The 15,743-nt window shown below is 40.4% G+C and overlaps 1 non-coding gene across 1 annotated transcript; it reads left to right on the forward strand.

The window, feature by feature from the left end:
• Window positions 1-12,512: 12,512 nt before the first annotated feature.
• LOC114081145 (small nucleolar RNA U3) lies at window positions 12,513-12,731 on the forward strand. The gene has a single exon (XR_003580732.2). It is a non-coding gene; the product is annotated as a small nucleolar RNA U3 (small nucleolar RNA).
• The last annotated feature ends 3,012 nt before the right edge of the window (window positions 12,732-15,743 follow it).

Here is a 15,743-nt window from a genome sequence, read left to right on the forward strand (position 1 = left end):
GAAGACAAAATATATCATCTTGAAAAGAGTCTAGCCAACTCAGAAAGGCTGGTAAAAAATCACAAGAAAAACATCCAAGAGATATGGGATAACATAAAAAAACCAAACTTAAGAGTCATCGGGATAGAGGAAGGTATAGAGGTTCAAACCAAGGGAATGAGTAACCTGCTGAATGAAATAATTATAGAAAACTTTCCAGAAATAAAAAAGGAAACGGATATACAAATTGTAGATGCATACAGGACACTGAGCATACAAAATCACAGTAGACCAACGCCAAGACACATTGTTATGAAGATATCCAATATACAGAACAAAGAGAAAATATTAAAAGCTACAAGAGAAAGGAGGCAGATTACATTCAGGGGTAAACCAATAAGGTTAACAACGGATTTTTCATCACAGACGCTGAAAGCGAGAAGATCCTGGAACAACGTATTTCAAACACTGAAAGACAATGGATGCCAACCAAGAATTTTGTATCCAGCAAAATTAAGCTTCAGGTACGACAACGAAATAAAAATCTGTCATTTCTTTTTTAAAAAATATTTTTAGTTATAGATAGGCACAATACCTGTATTAAATTAATTTATTTTTATATAGTGTTGAGGATTGAACCCAATTCCTTGTGACTAGGCAAGTGCTATACCACTGAGCCCAGCCCCAGCCCTGATCATAATTTATATTTATTGTGACAATTAACACTGTAGATGTCATAGCAGTAACTATTTGATTTAATGCTATATAGTGCTTGCATTTATTATTGTTATATTTGTCTTCCCATAAACTGTGAAGGTACTGGAAATAATCAGTGTTTTCATAGAGTAGTAACTCCACAGGATAAGTCCACAGGGTAGAAACTCAACTGCCTCAGATTCATACTGTTAGATGGGTAGACACACAAACAACATAAAAAGGCAAGGGAACAAATTGCCCCAAACATACCAAGACACTTCAATAGCAGAATCCATTGATACCACGGTGTAAGAATGTCAGAAAAGGAGTTTAGAATGTACATAGTTTTGCTGATCTGTGGTAAAAGATGAATTAAGGAATAAAATCAGAGAGAAAATACAGGAAGTGAAATATCACTTCAACAAAGAGATATAGATTCTGAAAAAAATCAGGCAGAAATCCTTGAGATGAAGGAATCAATAAACCAAATTAAAAATTCAATGGAAAGCATCACCAACAGCATAAACCACTTGGAAGACACTTTCAGGCAATGTAGACAAAATATATAATCTTGAAATTTAAGATGACCATGGAGAAAAGATGTTAAGGGACCATGAACAGAACTTCCAGGAAATATAGGATAACTGAAAAGACCACACTAAAGATTTATTAGGATAGATGAAGGTTCAGAGTTACAAACCAAAGGAATGCACAATCTTTTCAATGAAATAATATCAGAAAAATATCCAAACCTAAAAATAGAAATGTGAAATCAATGCAGGATGCATATAGGACCCCAAATGACCCAACAGCAAGGCACATTATGATGAAAATACCTAACATAAAGATTGAGGATAGAATTTTAAAGGCTGCCAGAGGAAAATAAAGGTCACATTTAAAGGGAAATCAATCTGGATCTCAGCTGATTTCTCAACCCAGACCCTCAAAGCTAAAATGTCTTGAGATAATATATACCAAGCTCTGGAAAAAAATGGATGCAAGTCATGAATACATAGGTTGTTGAAATCTGTTTTCAGGTATGGTTCCTTGGTGATATGGTTCCAACATATGGTTCCAGGCTGATAGTACCTCCATGTTTCATAGTACATTACCCAGTGATGTGACCTGAAGAACACTGTGCTAGATTCTATGCCAAGTATGGCCAGCATAGGGGGGGGTTACCCATTAGGTCAGAAACAGTGACATCATTAGCTTACTTTGCCCAGTTATATGGCCAGCATCTCAAGCAGCTTAGTGAATGTCTGAGAAATCAGTTTCTCCAGAGAGCACACGTTTGCTACAGTTTTCAATGTGTGAATACTGAGAGATAGAAAAAGAAGGAGAGATAATATAAAGATGAATATATAGGTTCAGGACTGCTCTCAGTGTTGCATTGCCTTGGCAGTTTCTTGGGAATGACAGGGGCATTTCTGGGACATGGTATTTTACTGTCCTTTTTATTTTTAAGGATGACCCAGGTGGACATCAATCTCCTCTGAGGGAACATCTGGGCACATAAACAGGCAACGTGCCAAGACAGCAGCACACAGCCTGTCCAGCAGTGCTGTACCCAGGGCCCAACCAAGAGTACCTGGGTGACCAAAATAATGCTGCTTGCCTGCTTCGTTGACCTTCCCCTTACTATGTTCAGATCTGCTGACAGAGTGACTATTTTCGTCGGCTCTTTTGCTGTTGTGACTATGGGACCTGGCCAGAACAATAATAGGGGAGGAAAAGTTTATTTTGGGGGCTCATTTTTTTAGAGGTCTCAATCCATACACAGCAGCCTCTCTTCCTCAGGGCTCATGGTGAAACAGAACACCATGGTGGAAGAATGTGGCAGAGCGAAGCAGCTCAGTTGGTGATCAGAAAGCAGAAAGAGCAAGATGAATTTATTTTGACTGGATAATTTCTCTTGTCATTTCAAAACTATAAAATTCAATAATTCTGAAAAGATACAAATTATTTCTCAATGCTTCTTGACCTTCTTCCTAAATTTGAAATACTCAGCTTCAGCATCAGCATTAACCACGCATCCTAGATACCTATTTTACATACAGTTTCTGCTATCAAGATCACAACTTGAATGGGAAGGCAGTATATTTTTAAAATTTTTATAACAGTAATTCCTTAGTATCATTAGTAGTACATTCAAATTTCACCAATTGCTTAAAAATTCCTGCATTAGTCAGGGTTCTCTAGAGGAACAGAATCAACAGGAAGTATAGTTATAAAAAGGGGACTTATTGGGTTGGCTTATGCAACCAGGAGCTGGACAGTTCACAATGGCTGTCTGCAGGCTGTAGAGTTGGAAGAACCAGTAGCTGCGCAGTTCAAGAGGCTGAAGCCCCAGAACAAGAGGGATAAATGGTGCTACCCTAGTGTGAGACCTAAGCCTTCTGGAGAATCACTGTCAGAGTCTGCATTGGAAGAGTGAAAAAGCAAGAGTCCAGTATCCTCAGATAATCACAGCATCAATCAAGAACCTGTTCAAGAAGAATGGAGCTTGCATCTGCTGCTGCTTCTTTGTTCTTCCAAATTTTATTCCATCCAAGCCATCATCCTATTGGTTGGTGTTGCTCACATTTAGGAATGGTCTTCATTTCAGTTAGCCATCCCACATGCCAATCATTGCTAGACATACTCTCATTGACATACCCATGATCCTCTCAATACTTGGTATCTCTTAATCCAATCAAGTTGAAAATTCAGATTACAGCAGGAGGAGACCTGCCTCTTCGACTCCGGGGCCATCTGTAGGGCTCACTCTCTGTCTTCTGCCAACTCCATACCTAACCTAGAGCTTGCCCTTGCCCCATTAGTCCAGATTGATTCCTGATCCCTGCCAGAGAGGCCCTGAGCCATGCACAGCACACACAGGCTCCTTCTGTCGTGTCTGGCCTTGCCCTTGCAACCCACTGCCCAGCTGGTGGGCCTCCCTTGGGTTCATGACTCACTGTTCACCCAACTATAACTCCCCAGGTGTCTATAAGTCCTGAGTCCTTTAGGAGGATGGTCACATCTGGTACCTCAGACCTTCAAAGGAGCCCAGCACAGAGAAGGGAGGCTGTGGGGTAGACCATCTGCCCAGTCTTACTTATTCTACAGCTGCACATGGAGCCACCTAAGACCTGGACACAACTGAGCATGGTGATCAGATTTCCTTCAGCTCTGCCACAGCTGGAATAAAAAGGATAGCCTCAACATGCAGCACAAGAGAATTGGACTAGGTACTCAGCAGAACTTCCTTATAGGATCCTTTGATGGTCCTTCTTCTCAGGTCAGGTCACAATGGCCATCTGTGTGTGGGGTCAGCCACCTGTGTCTTGGAAAAGCTGGTTCTAGGGGAGGAAGACCTATAATTACAGGTGGGACAGAGCCTCTGATCCTTCAGCTAGTATAGATGAGAGGACCCAATAGGCACAACAGAAGCATACCCATCCATTCTCCCTGATCCAGCCTCAAGCCCAGTTACTGGAAAGGCATCTGTCATTTTACTGTATCCTCTGTCTGGATTGGTCAATGTCTAACATGTTATGTTCCTCCCACATTGCCCAGAAACTTGGTCCACACTGAGCTAACCTGGTGACCCTTCCACCCAGCCATGGCTCCATTCAGGTCTCTCCCCACAACTGACTCCTCTCAAGGTTCTGCTCTCCCCAGCCTCTGTGATTCTTTGTGGGGCACTGCCCAAGTCTGGCAGCCCCAAGATGGGCCAAGAAATACGTGGTTCCTCTTCATTCTCAGGTCTGGCCCTTTGATCACTCTCTCTACAGTTCAAGATGTAGTAAGGGAAAGGCCAAGGAAGCAGGCAGACAGCGTTGAACTGGGCATCCAGGCATTCTTGGTGGGGCCCTGGTCACAGCACTGCTGGACTGGCTGTATGCTGCTGCCTTGGCAGGATGCCTTTTACCTCAGAGGATATTGGTATCCACCTGGATCCTCCTTAAAAGGATAAAAGAAGGACAGTAAGCATCATGTCCCTGAAATTCCCCTTTCCATTCCCATGAATCTAGCCAAGGCAATGCAACACTGAGAACAGTCTCAAAGCTGAAAATCCATCCATGCATTATGTTGAAGAACACTGTCCCCCTTCCTATATTTCCCAGTATGTGCACCTTAGAAACTATAGCAAACTCATAGTATCTGCAGAAACTGCTTTCTCAGACATTTGGTAAGCTGCTTGGGATGCTGACCATATAATTGGGCAATGTAATCTAATAATGTCACTACTTATGACCTAATGAGTAAACCCCCATGTTGGCCATACTTGGCATGGAATCTAGCACAGTGCTCTTCCAGGCCAGCATCACTGGGCAATGCATGTACTATGAAAGATGGAGGTGCTATCAGCCTATCATGTCACCAATGATAGGAACCAACCCTGAAAGCAGCTTCCAATAAGCTATATATTCTGGGTTGGCATGAATTTTCTTTCGGAGTTTGATATATATTATTCCAAGACCTCCTTGCTTTGAGGGTCTGGGTTGAAAAATCAGCTGAAATCTGGTTTGGTTTCCCTCAACATGTGACCTGTCATTTTTCTCAGGCAGCTTTAAAAAATTCTTTCTTCATTTTGTATGTTAGGCATTTTCATCATCATGTGCTTTGCTGTGGGTTTGTTGTAATTTTATACATTTGGGGTCTTTCAAGATTCCTGATTTTTATTTCCCATTTCCTCTTTTAGGTTTGGAAATTTTTGTGATAGTATTTCATTAAAAAGATTGTGTATTCCTTTCGTTTGTAACTCTGAGCCTTCATCTATCCCAATAAATCTTCAATTTGATCTTTTCAGGTTATCCTATATTTACTGGAAGTTTTGTTCATGGTATCTTAACATCTTTTCTCCATGGTCAACTTTATTTCCAAAATTATATATTTTGTCTTCATTGCCTAAAACTCTGTCTTCCAAGTGGTCTAGTCTGTTGGTGATGCTTTCCATTGAATTTTCAATATGGTTTATTGATTCCTTCATTTTGAGGATTTCTGTTTGATTTTTTCTTTCAGAATCTCTCTTTATTTAAGTAATCTTTCACTTTCTATATTTTCTCTCTGATTTAATTCCTTATATCATCCTTTACCATGCAGATAAATTTAACCATGTACATTTCCAACTCCTCTGTGTTGTGTCAATGGATTGTTATTGAAGTATCTTGTGTGCTTGTGGCCATTTGTTCTCTTGCTTTTCATATTGTTTGTGTATCTCCCCATCTAACAGTATGGATCTGAAGCAGTGAGGTTTCTACCCTGTAAATTTATAACATCACTGAAAGTTTCTAGTAACTCACAGTTTAGGGGGAGACAAATAATAACAAAATCCAATGCAAACAATATACAGCATTAAACCAAATAATTCCCCCTATGACATCTACAATGTTTATTGTCACAATAAAAAAATGATGTGAACAGTTATTGCCTACAGTAAAACAGTAAGTTTGCAAAAAGGTTTACAATTTTGAAAGGTGGATAGGCACAGAATAGAAGTGATGTAGGATGTGATGATTATAAGGGAGGAGGAGAGAAGACAGAAGTAAAAAAAAAATAATGGGAGATTGAAAAGAGAATAATAGATATTGGCTGTTTGCAGAAGAAAATAGAGAAAGGTAATCATGGGGAAAAGATAAGTGAGAGAAAAAATACATTTACAACTAGATGGTCTGCACTACAGAACATTCTCAGTTAAATATCCCATGAGTAGAAAATGAGAAAAAAACAATGAAAACCAGCAAAGGGAGGAACTACGCAAAGTCTATCAAAGGAGAAACTAAGTCAAGTTATATAATAATAAATATAAATATAATAATAAATATAATAATTATTATTATTATATAATAATTATAACAATAAAGTAAAAATAAACCAGGAATACAAATCACCTTGAATCTTAATGGCCTAATCTTAGCAATTAAAAAAAAATACAGAATGGCAGATTGGATTAAAAAGAAAGACCCAACATTAGGCTGTCTTCAAGAGATTCACCTCGTATGAATAGACATCCATAGAATGAAGGTGAAAGGTTGAGAAAAAACATACCACTCACATGGACTGTATAAACAAGCAGGGGTTTCCATCCTCATATCAGATAAAGTGGATTTCAAGCCAAATTTAGTCAGAAGGGATAAAGAAGCACATTTCATACTGCTTAAGGGAATCATATATCAACAAGACAAAACAATCATAAATACTTATGCCCCAAACAATGGAGCTTCTATGTACATCAAATAAACCCTTCTCAATATCAAGAATCAAATAGACCACAACAAAATAATACTGGGTGATTTTAAAACATCTCTCTTACTGCTGGATAGATCTTCCAAACAAAAACTAAAAAAGAATCTATAGAACTAAATAATGCAATCAATAATTTAGACTTAGTGAATATATACAGAGTATTTCATTCATCAACAAGTGAATACACTTTCATCTCAGCAGCACATGGATCCTTCTCTAAAACAGACCATATTTTATGGCACAAAGCAACTCTTCGCAAATACAAAAAATAAAAATACTACCCTGAATTCTATCAGATCAAAACAGAATGAAACTAGAAATCAATGATAAAATAAAAAAATAGAAGCTACTTCAACACCTGGATACTAAATAATACACTATTGAATGATGGATGAATAGCAGAAGAAATCAGGGAGGAAATAAAAACATACTTAGAGGTACATGAGAACACGAATAAAACATACCAAAAACTCTAGGATACTATGAAGGCAGTGCTAAGCAGAAAGTTCATTGCATAGAGCTCATTCATTAAAAGAATTAAAAGTCAACAAATAAATGACCTAACATTACATCTCAAAGTCCTAGAAAAAGAAGAATGACTCAGCACCAAAAGCAGTAGAAGACAGGAAATAATTAAAATCAGAGCTGAAAACAATAAAATTGAAACAAAAGAAACAATTCAAAAAATGAAAAGTTGGTTCTTTGAAAAAATAAATAAAATTGATAAATCCTTTGCTACACTAATGAAGAGAAAGGGAGAGAAAACTCAAATTACTAAAATTCATAATGAAAAAGGAAATGTCATAATGGGCATTACCGAAATATAGAAGATAATTAGAAACTATTTTAAAAATTTATACTCTAATGAAATAGAAAATCTCAAACATATCAACAAATTTCTTTTTAAAAAAATATTTATTTTTTAGTTTTAAGTGGACACAGTACCTTTATTTATATTTATGTGGTGCTGAGGATTGAACCCAGTGCCTCATGCATGCTAGGTGAGCGCTCTACCACTGAGCCACAACCCCAGCCCCCATCAACAAATTTCTAGAGACTTATGATCTACCTAAATTGAATCAGGAGGACATAAGATATTTAAACAAATCAATTTCAAGCAATGAAATAGAAGACATCATTAAAGGCCTACCTACAAAGAAAAGCCCAGGACCAGATGTATTCTCAGCTGAGTTCTACAAGACCTTCAAAGAAGAATCAACACCAATACTCCTCAAAATTTTCTATGAAGTTGAAAAGGAGGGAACCCTTCCAAGCTCATTCTATGAAGCTAGTATTACCCCAATACCAAAACCAGACAAAGACACATCAAGGAAAGAACACTTCAGACTAATATCCCTGATGAACATAGACACAAAAATTCTCAATAAAATTCTGGCAAATTGCATACAAAAACATTTTGAAAAGATAGTGTACCATGATCAAGAAGGGGTCATCCTAGGGATGCAAGGTTGGTCCATATATGGAAATCAAAAAAGGAACTCATCATATCAATAAATTACAGACAAGAATTATATGATCATCTTAATAGATGCAGAAAAAGCATTTGACAGAATTCAGCATCTCTTCATGTTTAAAACACTAGAAAAACTAGGGATAATAGGAACATACCTCAACATTGTAAAAGCTATCTATGCTAAGCCCCAGGCCAACATCACTCTAAATGGAGAGAAATTGAAGGCACTCCCTCTAAAAACTGGAACAAGATAAGGATGCCCTCTTTCACCACTTCTATTCAACATAGTCCTTGAAACTCTAGCCAGAGCAATTAGACAGAAGAAATAAATTAAAGGACTATGAATAGGAAAAAAAGAACTCAAACTATCACTATTTGCTGATGACATTATTATATATTTAGAAGATCAAAAAAATTCCACCAGAAAACTAATAGAACTAATAAACGAATTCAGCAAAGTAGCAGGATATAAAATCAATACACATAAATCAAATGCATTTCTATACATTAGTGCTGAATCTACTGAAAGAGAAATTAGGAAACCTACCCCACTCACAATAGCCAAAAAAAAAAAACATAAAATAAAGTTTTTGGGAATCAATGTAACAAAAGCTATGAAAGATCTCTACAATGAAAACCATAGAACACTAATGAAAGAAACTGAAGAAGACCTGAGAAGATGGAAAGATCTGCCATGCTCTTAGATAGGCAGAATTAATGTTGTCAAAATGACCACACTACCAAAAGTGTTATACAGATTTAATGCAATTCCCATTAAAATCCCAAATGATGTTCTTCATAGAACTAGAAAAAGCAATCATGAAATTCATTTGGAAAAATAAGAGGCCCAGAATACCCAAAGCAATGCTTAGCAAGAAGAGTGAAGCAGGAGATATCACAATACCAGACCTTAAATTATGCTACAGAGCAATAGTAATAAAAATGGCATATATTGGTACCAAAATACACATGTAGACCAATGGCATAGAATAGAAGACACAGAGCCAAACCCATATACATACAGTTATCTCATACTAGACAGAGGTGCCAAAAACATATATTGGAGAAAAGACAGTCTCTTCAACAAATGGTGCTGGGAAAACTGGAAATCCATATGTAGCAAAATGAAATTGAATCTCTCTCTCTCACCCTGCACAAAAATCAAGTCAAAGTGGATCAAAGACTCAGGCACTAGAACAGAGACTCTGAGCCAAATAGAAGAAAAAGTAGGTCCAAATCTTTATCATGTCAGCTTAAGACCTGAATTCCTTAACAAGACTCCTAAAAACAAGAAATAATCAAGAATCAATAAATGGGATAGATTCAAATTAAAAAAACTTCTTCTCAGCAAAGGATCAATCAATAACATGAAGAGAGAGCCTACAGAATGGGAGAAAATCTTTACCACATGTACCTCAGAGCACTAATCTCCAGGATATATAAAGAACTCAAAAAAAACTTAACACCAAAAAACCAAAGAACCCAATTAATAAATGGGCAAAAAAAACTGAAGAGACACTTCACAGAAGAAGAAATATAACTGATTAACAAATATATGCAAAAATGTTCAACATCTCTAGCAATTAGAGAAATGCAAATCAAAACTACTCTAAGATTTCAGCTCATTTCAGCCAGACTGGCAATTATCAAGAATAAAAGCAATAATAACAGTTGGTGAGTATGTTGGGAAAAGGCACACTCGTTCATTGTTGGTGGGACTGCAAATTGGTGCAACCACTCAGGAAAGCAGTATGGAGATTCCTCAGAAAATCTGGATGGAACTACCATTTGACCCAGCTATCTCACTCCTCGGTTTATACCCAAAGGACTTAAAATCAGCCTACTACAGTGATGCGGCCACATCAGTGTTTATAGCAGCTCAATTCATAATAGCTAAACTATGGAACCAAACTAGATACCTTGCAACAGATGCATGAATAAAGAAAATGTGGTGTATATATACAGCCTTAAATAAAATGAAATTATGGCATTTGCAGGTAGAAGGATGGAGTTGGAAAATATCATGCTAAGCAAAACGAACCAAACCTCCCCAAACCAAAGGCTGAATGTTTTCTCTGATAAGTGAATGCTGATCCATAATAGGCGGGTTGGGGGGCTTTAGAAAAGATTGAAGGAACTTTGGATTGTACAGAGGGGAGTGAAGGGAGGGGAGGCGTGGGGATGGGATGGACGGTGGAATGAGATGGACATAATTACCATATATATATATATATATATATATATATATATATATATATATATATATAAAATTGCACAATGACTGTGACTCTGCATCATGTATAGCCAAAGGAATGAGAAGTTGTGCTCCATTTGTGTACAACATATCAAAATGCATTCTACTGTCATGTATAACCAATTAGAACAAATTTAAACAAATAAATATATTTAAAGTAAAAATTTAAGAATTAAAAATAAAAGAATACAAAACAAAACTGAAGTATACTAATTAAACATGTTAATCCTCATTAAACTGGTCCATGAAAAATAACTGGCTTCAAAAATGCTAGAAATGACCAAAAAATATGAATAAGTATAAGTGTCCCTGAACCATTTTGGTCACAATGAAACAGAGAAAAGAAGTCTCAATTGAAAAGTTTAACAATTGTTTCCACTGGAGTCCAAAAGATTCTCAGTTTGCTTCTCATCATTAGGTTGGGTGGTCTGGAGTGGGATGCTTGCTCCACCTGCAGAGTGGGGTTGCTAGAGTGAGAGAGGTAATAATGTAAGCTGTAATCCTGGAGGCAAGGTTTAGGCTTAGGCAGGCTCCAGGTTCTTTGCTGAATGCCAGTTGGGCTGGAGATTTTAAATCAGAACAGAGCACCTCTAGGTCCTAGCAATTGCTGGTCCATGCTGGAAGACTGCACCCCAAGGGATCTCTCCTGGTTCCAATCATGTGGTGGAGGAGCCAATTTCTACTCCAGTCCATCATCTGCAGACCCTAAGTTTCCGTTCTCAGGTTAGTCTCCATTACTCCCAGTCCCTCCACTTTGAATTCCTGACCAGGCATGTCCTTCCTAGAGGGTCCTACGACCAGCTGGATTGGAGGAGGAGGGGGAGAGCTGGGTGGGTTTCTTTCACCACTATTGCCCTATGTAAATGCCTCTCCATGTTTGATTTTCTCCTGGTCACTCAGGCACACTCTATGTTGTGCAGTGGGTGTTTGCCAGGCCTGTATTTTGGGCCAATCTCGAATTCACTAGGAATCAGCTCCCACAGCTGCCGGCCCTCATGCTGCAGCTGCAAAACGTTCCTTCCTCTGTGCTCCACACAGAGCCAGGAGAGAAGCAGCTTCTTTCCTGCACAAAGATATTGTGCAGCTAGCCTTTCAGATTCATCGGGCAGTGTCTTTGATCTCTAAACACTCCATGCCCAGAAACACTTTAGGTCTTCTAAAAATTTGGGCTCCTTTAATCCCCTTATCTCTACAATTTGCTCTGTAAAGGAACCATTCTGGCTGATGAATCCAATAGGGGCCGTCTGGTAGTGTTGGGTATTTCTTCCTTATTTTTATCATCTCCAACTTCCTGAGTCCCTGATTTACTTTGTCCAGTATTAAATTCTCCCTTATTTTTGTTCACCCACCTGCTAATGAGCTGCCTATCTGCTTTCTTGGATTCATGCCTTGGAGGAGCCAGGAAAGAAATCTTCTCTATTCTGTGATCTTGAAAGCTAAGTGCCCAACATTCATCCTTCATTGATGTTTCAGCCCAGACTAGACCACTGAAACTCCTGTTAAGAAGCTCCTAAACTTGCTGTCAGATTTGCAGGACATGACTAGGTCTTCATTGTCCATACTCCCCGAGCAGGATTCAACAGAGGTGGCCTGGTCCATTTGAAAACACATTTTGTTTGGCTCCAGTGAAACTACTCTTACCTGATTTTTCTTCCCTACTACTGGGCACTTCTTCCTAGTGTCCTTTTCTGCCACCTCCTTCTAAATTCCAGAATTTATCCCTCCACCCAGTCCCTTCTCATCTTTGATGTGATTTTATACACTTTATAGCTAATGATTCCCAAATCCTAATCTCCATCCTGGGCCTCTGTTCCCCTTACCCATTCCCGGGATCCACTCGACTGGCTCGTACGGTTCCTGTGGAGAGGAACATGCCCTAAGACTCTGCCTTCAGAAATTATTTCTATTATTCGTTCCTGGAGAAATTTCTCTGACCTTGTAGAGTACTGGAACCATGATGAAAGGGTCCAGAGTTCCCTCCTGAGGGTGAAGGTAGCTCTTGGTGTTGCTTTACTACAAACGTTTTTTGGCCATTTACATCATTTCTTCTCTCCTATATTTTGGGAAGGTGAGAAGAGGGAAATGCTTCTGAGATATTTCCACTCACACAAAAAAAGGACAGTATCATGACTGTCCTTTCTAGAGTATACCTCATTCCCACCAGTATGATTTTTTAAATGGGCCTATATTAATGTCACATGGCACCTACTACAAATTGCAGGGTTTTGTGTGTGTGTGTTTCTCCTTGTAAAATGAAAGCACCAAGGAAGAAATGTCTCCATCTTTCATGTTCAGTATTGTAGCCCCTCTCCTAGGAGAGTATTTGTCCAATGGGGGGGTTTTGAATGCATTAAGGCAAGAAGGCAGGGAGGGAGGGAAGCGCTGGGAACCACCGCAGCCACGCCAGGAAGTTGCTGTGTGACCTAGGACAAGCCACACTTATTTCCATGGTTACTGGTTGGATGTGTAAACACCTCTTCCTAGCTTACTGACATCTTAAGGGAATCAGATGATGTTGCTATAAAGGTTAAGGTTTTCTAGGATGTGTTCCTAACTAAATGTTGCAAATCTCCAGATTAAACCCCAAGGATCTTAACTTTCTTTAAAGGACTCCCCTGCCCGTAGACCAAGTTATCTGAGAACAGGTATCAGTTCACTCATTTCAGCAGACCATCTGCCCCTCCCCACCCTCCTGTGTCTTTCTCTCCTCTCACCATCTAGTGGCCCTGCCAGTGTCCCAGGGGCTGGGCCTCATTTTCAGATGGACTCTGTTGTTAGAAGCAACACAGCTTTCTCTCTTCCTCCATTTTCCATTTGTCTCACCTGAGGACTCTCCACCATGAAGACACAGGAATGGTCTATAACTGTGAAGAGGTGAACAGCAGGGACCAAAATTATAGGAGCCCAGAGGATGCCTTGTGTGGGATGGATACACTTGAGGAACATGCTGGTCCTGACTCGTACAGGAATGGAACTGAAGTGGCTCCATATCAGGACTAGGTGAATAGCCAGGTGCCCTGGTGCCACCTGTCATCCAGGTACTGGAAGGCTGAGGCAAGAGAATCCGACTTCCTGGCCGGCCTTGACAACTCAGAAAGACCCAGTCTCAAAGCAAATATAAAAGATCCAGCCTGGGGATTTCACTCAATGGTAGAGCCCTTGTTCATCATATTGAGTCCTTGAGTTCAATTCCCAGCACAGAAGGAAGGAAGGAAGGAAGGAAGGAAGGAAGGAAGGAAGGAAGGAAGGAAAAGTAGGTTATTCTTCCTTCTTTTTTGGGAGTACTGATCACTGAACCCAGGGGCACTTAAACACCGAGTCACAACCCAAGCCTTCCTATTTATTATTCATTTTGAGACAAGCCCCAATAAGTGGCTTAAGGCCTCACTAAATTTTTGAGGCTGGCCTTGAATTTGCATTACTCCTGCCTCAGCCTCTCAGGTCACTTGGGTTTACAGACAGCTGTCTCTACGCCTGGCTACTTTACTATGGCTTGAACCCAGGGATGCTTAACCACTGAGCCACATCCCATGCCCTTTTTAATATTTTATTTAGAGACAGGGTCTTACCATGTTACTTAAGGCCTCACAAAGTGCTGAGGCTGGCTTTGAACTCCTGATCATCCCATCTCAGCTTCCCAACCCGCTGGGATTATAGGCATGCACCATCAAACACAGCTCCTTTTTGATGTCTTGATGCACATATCATCACCTCTCAACATTGTCCAGGGCTCTGAGGTCATTCTCAGGAAGGAGTCTGTACTAATTGTTCCTATAAATATTAAACAGGTGCCTCCCCTAATCTCCACAGCATTTACTAATCTACAGAAGTTGCTTTTTCTTTTGGGAGTCTGTTCTGAGGACCTTGCACCTGCTCAGCACCTGCTCCACTGCTGAGCCACACCCCACCTCCTATAACACAACATGCCATTGACACTAAAATGTATTAGGTTTTATCTTTGTTTACCATTCCCGAGCTTCCCCATTATAGAAACATCTCTGAGATAATTAGCTCGTGGAGAATCCAGGTTGATTTTGACAATGGTTTCAGAGGTTCTAGGCCATCCTCAGTTAGCCTTGTTGCTTTGGAGTTCATGGAGAGGCAGCAAATACTGGCAGGATTACAATGTGGGAGAAAACCACTCACTTCATGGCTGGGAAGCAGAGAGAGCAAGAACAGGCCAGGGTCCCACTGACCCCTTCAAGGTCATGTTCCTAACAACCAAAGTCCTTCCACGAGGTGCCACCTCTTTAAGATTGAAGCACATCCTAAAAACACCTCTCTGAGGATCAAGGCTTTAGCACAGAGGGCTTTGGTGACACTCAGTGTCCACACTGTAGCACAGCCCTCTGGAACATGTTCACTGTTCCTACCTCCCCTCCTCCATTGGAGTATAAGCCCCAAGAAGGCAGGAGGCCCGCCCCAAGAAGGCAGGAGGCCCGCCCCACCTACCGTAGGCCCTCCTGGAGCATGAGCCCAGAGACTCCTGCATGCCAGGCAAGCACTGCAGCACTGAGCTGCACCCCCAGCCTGAGGACGGGATTTCTGTCTGCTTTGGACACTGGTGTTTCTGAGCATCTGTAATGGGGTGCATCAGCAGATGGGGAGGGGGTGAACAGAGGAATTAGGTCAGTCACACTGGGACATTATACTATGGTAATTTGTGAGCACAAGTTAGGTTGAGTGAGGTCATTTTGGTCACACAGATGGGTGGGAGGCCTCCCTGGGGCCATGGCTGGGCTCAAGTCCTTGGCCTTGTAGGCCAGGAAGGCCAATGACCTGCATGTGCAACCCAGGTCAGCCTGACCAGCTCCTCGGGCTGGAGCTCACACTAATGACTCAGGGTCAGCGACTGCAGGCCAGAAACACTCTGGGACCTGCCTTACTGTGTTGGCCTCAGAACCTATGGAGAAAAGTGACATAGAGGAAGGGGAGCCCAGGGCTGGCCCATTCTCTTCTCCAAGAGAAGAGGGGGCTGGTCTCTCTGACACTGGCTCTTATCTCTTCCTCATTACTGCATGTGGGTGCCCCAGGGAGCAGCCTGAGAGGGACTTTAGAGATAGGGTGTCTGCTGCAGTGGGCCTGGGGAGGGGCAGGGAGAGGCCCAGG

Source organism: Marmota flaviventris, chromosome 2, assembly GCF_047511675.1.
Source record: "Marmota flaviventris isolate mMarFla1 chromosome 2, mMarFla1.hap1, whole genome shotgun sequence".
NCBI classification, from domain to species: domain Eukaryota; kingdom Metazoa; phylum Chordata; class Mammalia; order Rodentia; family Sciuridae; genus Marmota; species Marmota flaviventris.